This window comes from Aythya ferina (assembly GCF_964211825.1).
Source record: "Aythya ferina genome assembly, chromosome: 2".
NCBI classification, from domain to species: domain Eukaryota; kingdom Metazoa; phylum Chordata; class Aves; order Anseriformes; family Anatidae; genus Aythya; species Aythya ferina.
Window position 1 is genome coordinate 160,243,338 of NC_140297.1, and position 6,000 is coordinate 160,249,337.

Below are 6,000 nucleotides of genomic sequence, written 5' to 3' on the forward strand. Positions count from 1 at the left end.
GTGTGCGCAACCAGAGGCTGGTTGGCCTGACTTCAGTCGCTGGGAAGGTTCTAAAGGAAATCCTCCCGGAAAGCGCTGTCAAGCAGACGAAGAACAATAATGTGATGGGCAGTAGTCAGCAAGGATTTACATAGGGAAAGTCACACGGGAGCCTCCTCAGCATCTTCTACGTTGAAGTGACCAGCTTGGTGGATGAGGAAAAGGCAGTGGCCGCAGCTCAAGTTTAGTAAAGCCTGTATGTAGTATGGGCTTTCTTTGGCTCTTGCTAGCTTGACACGCTCATAGAAAAGCAAACAAAGTATGGGTTAGATAAAGGTACGCTGAGATGGGCTGAAAAATGGCCAATTGCTTGGGGGCAGAGTCCTGTGCTGAGTGGCACAGAGCCGAGTTAGAGGCAAGGCCCTATCGGTGTGGGCCAGGAGTCAGCAGCAAGCCCAGCTCTGTTCCATATCCTCATTAGTGAGGTGGGTGATGGGATGGAGTGACCCCACAGGAAGTCTGAAGATGTCCCGAGACTGGGAGGAGCAACTGATGCACGTGATGAACGTGGCACCATTCAGAATGATGTGCAGAGGCTGGAGAACTCGGCAGAGAGGAACATCATGAAGTTTCAGAAGGGGCAAAGCAAATTGCTGCCTCTGGGGAGGACTAACACAGAGCAGCAGGACATGGTGTTGTCCGACACAGGGGCATGCAGCTTTGCCAAGCAGGACCTTGTGTTGCTGTTGGAGAGCAAGCTGACGATGAGTCAGCAATGCAGCCTTGAGGCAAAAGAGGCCACCAGGCTCCAGGAGGGCACGGGGAAGAGCGATGCCAGCAAACTGAGGAATGCACTCCGTCATCTCTCCTCAGCACTGGTGAGGCCCCTTGTGGAGTCCTTTGTCCCGTTTGAGGCGCCCCAGGGAAGGTTGAAGCAGACAGGCTGGAGCAATTCCAGTGCAGGGCTACCAAGATGCTGAAGGGCCTTGAGCCTCTTCAATATAGAAGAGAAGATGAGATGGGCATTTTCAACCCGCAGAGAAGGGTGCTCAGGCTGAATCTCCTCCTTGTTCTAAATCCCGGATGGGCAGGAACGAAGACAAGGGAGCCAGACCACCCCCAAGCTGCCACAAGAAGAAAACACACAACCTCCCTTCTCCCACAAAGGACCTTCCAAGCACAAAGGCCACCAAACCACCGACCGGTGAAGCACACCCAATGTGAAATAGAAGGAATGAACACAAGCGCAGGGAGAGGGCAGGATGGCAAGGAGGGAACGAGTGTGAAACTAGTGCCAGTGCCTTGTGCCTAGCACATCTGAGAAGCCCAGACCAGCCAGTATTAATGCGAGGCCAGCAAATAGGGCCCCCTCCTCGCAACAATGCAGCCGCAAACAGCACCGCATGAGTGACACGCCATGACCTCACTTCGTGACACCCCACCTCTCCCATACTTTGGCCGCGTCTGCTGACTGCCCTCAAACGCACACTCCATGCAAATCCACCCAAAGAGCCACTCTTGAAAGCTGCTGCCACGGCCACAAAGAAACATCCTCAACAGGAGGAAAGGACACCAGAGCGTTTTGGGAACAACAACATACCCCACCTCATTACTTGCCAGGCATTGTCATGTAAGAACAGCTCATACCAACTGCTGTCATGCGCAAAGGGTTTCTTGCCCAAAAGGCACTCGGGGGCCAATATATAAGCCGGACCTGCTTGTAGCACCCTCACACACTCCTGCTGACACCTTCTCCCCTGCGAACAACAAGGTGAGCCTGAACTCCACTTCCATCCTTCGCACACCAGACCAGCCTTATCTCCCAAACCTTACTATCCCCCCAGCCTCAGAAGCCCTTCTGCCCCCCCAAAGCCATGCTCCCCACTACCCAAGGACTCCCTGCTCCCTTGGCCTCCCACAGTACCACTCCACACACCCCCAATACCCTCCGCCTTCCCAACACACTCTCTTCCAGGCACCCTCCATAACACAGACATGTCCTGCTACAACTTCTGCAACCCCTGCGGACCCACCCCGCTGGCTAACAGCTGCAACGAGCCCTGTGTCAGGCAGTGCGAGGACTCCCGCGTTGTCATCCAGCCTCCTGCCGTGCTGGTCACCCTGCCAGGACCCATCCTCAGCTCCTTCCCCCAGAACACCGCCGTTGGATCCTCCGCATCAGCTGCCGTGGGCAGCAACCTCAGCGCCCAGGGAGTGCCCGTCTCCTCCGGCGGCTTCGGAGGCTATGGCCTTGGAGGCCATGGCTTTGGAGGCCTGGGCTGCTTCTCTGGTGGAAGAGCCTGCTACCCCTGCTAAGGACCCACGCCAACACCCCTGACAGAAGCCTCCAATACCACGCAAGACAGCTCTCAGCCTGAAGACTCTCCTCTGTGCTATTCATGACACACACGCTGACCAGCTGCAGCTCATCATTCTATGACACAACAAAGCAAGCAAGCATGGAAGGAGCCAGCTCATGCTGTCAAGAAACATGGCCAACCTACCTTCTTCTTTCTTCCTCTTTCTCCTTTCCGTAGCACCACCACCTACGGCCGCTACTGTCTACTGCTATAAATGGTTCATAGTCCAAATGCCACCATGGATTGACTACCTCTCTGCTACTCTCCTCATTAGGACAGGATGTTCTCAGTTCTCTTCGGAAATGTGCTGTAGACAAGGGAGAGCAGCTGGTGGTCACTCTAATAGCACCTCAGACTCAGGTGCTTTTATTTTTGCCTCTTCCTTTTATTTTTTTTTCCCCTCAATAAAATCTATCTGCATCCCATCCTGACATTCGTCCTCTTCCTTTTTTCAACCCAACGCTCTTTCCAGTTCACCTACTACTAATGTTTTGCTCAATAGTCCATCGGGTGGGGTTGTAAAGGCCCACTGAACCTCCCCTCTCAAGGATGTCATCACCAACAACACAGGTGGGCACCAGCTGGTTTTCCAGCCCATCATCAATACATATGGATGACCACACTAAGGGTTGGGCACATTAGATTTTACACTGCTGTAATAGAGCAGCAATTTAGGATTTATTTTCTATTTTGAGGTATAGATGGTATAATTTTTAACAGCTCTTAATCAACCTATGATCATCTGAGAATTTAACAGAATTATTTTAATGGGTTTTTCTACAATAGAAACAGTGGCAAAGTTCAGCTGAGACTTACTGCAGGGTTCTTGGGGGTATATAAATTCAGTCACGAACTTCCAAAATACCCCCTTGGAGTGAATTACTCACCCTAATTCCTTGTTGGTGTTTGTCTGCACCTGAGTCCTCAAGGAGTCAGCCCTGAGATGCACTTTCCCTCAGGGGTATGCTGTGAGGTGTCCCAGCTCAGGTAGAGATTGAGTTTTCAATGCCTAGAGAGCTCATGGGGTTCTTTGCTTAGGACTACTATTTATAGGAACACAAGATGATTGACTGTTATTTGCCATCCTGGCTACAATTCAGATAAGGCAATTTTGGTACTTTACACCAACCTTGCAATTCTGGTACAGGCCTGGAGCTTCTTCAATATGAAGAGAAGGTAAGAGAGCTGGGCATTTTCAACCCGCAGAGAAGGGTGCTCAGGCTGAATCTCTTCCTTGTTCTAAATCCCGGATGGGCAGGTACAAAGACAAGGGAACCAGGCTAAATTCAGTTACTGCCTGCTACCAGGACAAAGGTGAGTGGACGCCACAGAGAAACAATTTCTTTGGAAGGGAAGGAACCCCTTTTTCCCTGTGAGAGTGGTCAAGCAGTGGAACTCAAGCAGAGGTTTTGCATTTCCATCGTTTTTAATATGAGAAACCCAGGAACTGCACATGGTCCAGTACAGCCTCCTGTAGATGCCTGTACTTGACAAGGGCGCTGGCAGTGCATGGTCTCCAGAGGTTACTTCCAAACGGAAGGGATTCTGTGGCTGCATCTGTTGTCAATGTGGGAGTATTATGGTGAGGCCAGCAACTAGGGCCCCCTCCTCGCAGGAATGAAGCCACAAACAGCACCGCACGAGTGACACGCCATGACCTCACTTCATGACACCCCACCTCTCCCATGCTTTGGCCGCGTCTGCCGACTGCCCTCAAATGTACTCTCCATGCAGATCCACTTAAAGAGCCACTCTCACTCGGTGAGAAACAGCCGTGATTATGGAGCTGATGACCCAGTGGGTCAGGGACGTCGCAAAGCAGCATACACAATCCACAAGGAGTCTCACAAAATACGTGTGGTGTCCGTGTGCAGGACAACTCTGTTAAATAATACTGGCCTCAGTAGAGACCCCAGAGGGACACCACTCCTCCCTGGTGTCCACCTGGGCACCAAGCTGTTGAGCGCAACTCTTGAGATGTGACCATGCACGCAATTCCTTATCTGCTGAGTGGCCCATCATGTCTTTCCATGGTAGTGAGAAGGAGCTATGTAAGAGCGTTGTCCAAATGCTTCTTGAACACCAAGAGGCTTGGGCACTGATGGCCACTTGAGCCTTGCTCTTTGTTCTTTTTGTCGGGTGAAGTTGGAAGAGCGCTGGGAGAAGAAAGCAAGAGGAGGCATCTGAGGATATGGGATGCAGATTGATTTTATTGAGGAAAACATGAAACAGAGGGAGCGTCAAGGTGCATATTCTGAGGTGCCTGGAAGGCGACCACCAGCCTATGTCCCTTGCGTAGAGCAGATTTTCCCAGAGCCCCAAAGTGTCCCTACTCCGTGGTAGGAGCAGCCCCAAGTTTCCGGAGGGATTGTGCTAGTGAGCAAGTCATTGCAGCAGAGAGTAGCAGCTGTAGGTGGTGGTGCTACGGAAAGGTGAAAGAGGAAGAAAGAAGGAGGTATGTTGGCCATGTTTCCTGACAGCAAGGGCTGGCCCCTTCCTTCCTTGCTGGCTTTCTTGTGCCATGGAATGATGAGCCGCAACTGGTGAGCCCGTGTGCCATGAGCGGCACAGAGGAGCATCCTCAGACTGACAGCTGGCAGGCACAGTGTTGGAGGCTGCTGTCAGGGGTGTTGGCGTGGGTCCTTAGCAGGGGTAGCAGGCTCTTCCACCAGAGAAGCAGCCCAGGCCTCCGAAGCCAAAGCCTCCAAGGCCAAAGCCTCCGAAGCCGCCGGAGGAGATGGGCACTCCCTGGGCGCTGAGGTTGCTGCCAACAGCAGCTGATGCGGAGGATCCAACGGCGGTGTTCTGGGGGAAGGAGCTGAGGATGGGTCCTGGCAGGGTGACCAGCACGGTAGGAGGCTGGATGACGACGCGGGAGTCCTCGCACTGCCTGACACAGGGCTCGTTGCAGCTGTTAGCCAGCGGGGTGGGTCCGCAGGGGCGGCAGATATCGTAGCAGGACATGTCTGTGTTGTGGAGGGTTCCTGGAAGAGAGGCTGTTGTGAAGGCGGAGGCTGTTGGGGGTGTGAGGAGCAGTGATCAGGAAGGCCAAGAGAGTGGGGAGGCCTTGGGTTGTGGGGAGCATGGCTTTGGGGAGGCAGAAAGACTGCTGAAGCTGGGGAGAGAGGCCGCGTGCGAGATAAGGCTGGTCTGGTGTGCAAAGGATGGGAGTGGGGTTCAGGCTCACCTTGTTGTTCGCAGGTGAGAAGGCGTCGGGAGGAGTGTGTGAGGGTGCTACGCGCAGGGTCGGCTTTTATGCTGGTCCCCGAGTGCCTTTGGGGCAAGAAACCCTTTGTGCATGACAACACCTTGCGTGAGCTGCTCTTACATGATAATGCCTGGCAAGTAATGAGGTGGGGTGTGTTGTTTTTCCCACAATGCTCTGGTGTCCTTTTCTCCTGTTGAGGATGTGTCTTTGTGGCCGTGGCGGCAGCTTTTTAGTGAGAGTGGCTCTTTGGGTGGATTTGAATGGAGCGTGCATTTGAGGACAGTCAGCAGACGCGGCCAAAGCATGGGAGAGGTGGGGTGTCATGAAGTGAGGTCATGGCGTGTCACTCGTGCGGTGCTGTTTGCGGCTGCATTGTTGTGGTTGGAAACTGTCTTGGGCAGAGTGATCGTGAAATGCTAGAATTCTCCATTCTTGGAGAAGCAAGGAAGGGGA

The 6,000-nt window shown here is 53.1% G+C and overlaps 2 pseudogenes across 2 annotated transcripts; one reads left to right on the forward strand and one right to left on the reverse strand.

Annotated features, from left to right (window-relative positions):
- Nucleotides 1-1,974: 1,974 nt before the first annotated feature.
- On the forward strand, nt 1,975-2,295 carry LOC311432206 (feather keratin 1 pseudogene; annotated as a pseudogene). Its single transcript has one exon. The product of its transcript is annotated as a feather keratin 1 pseudogene (transcript).
- Nucleotides 2,296-4,982: 2,687 nt separating this feature from the next.
- Nucleotides 4,983-5,303, reverse strand: LOC311432588 (feather keratin 1 pseudogene; annotated as a pseudogene). Its single transcript has one exon. The product of its transcript is annotated as a feather keratin 1 pseudogene (transcript).
- Between the last annotated feature and the right edge of the window lie 697 nt (nt 5,304-6,000).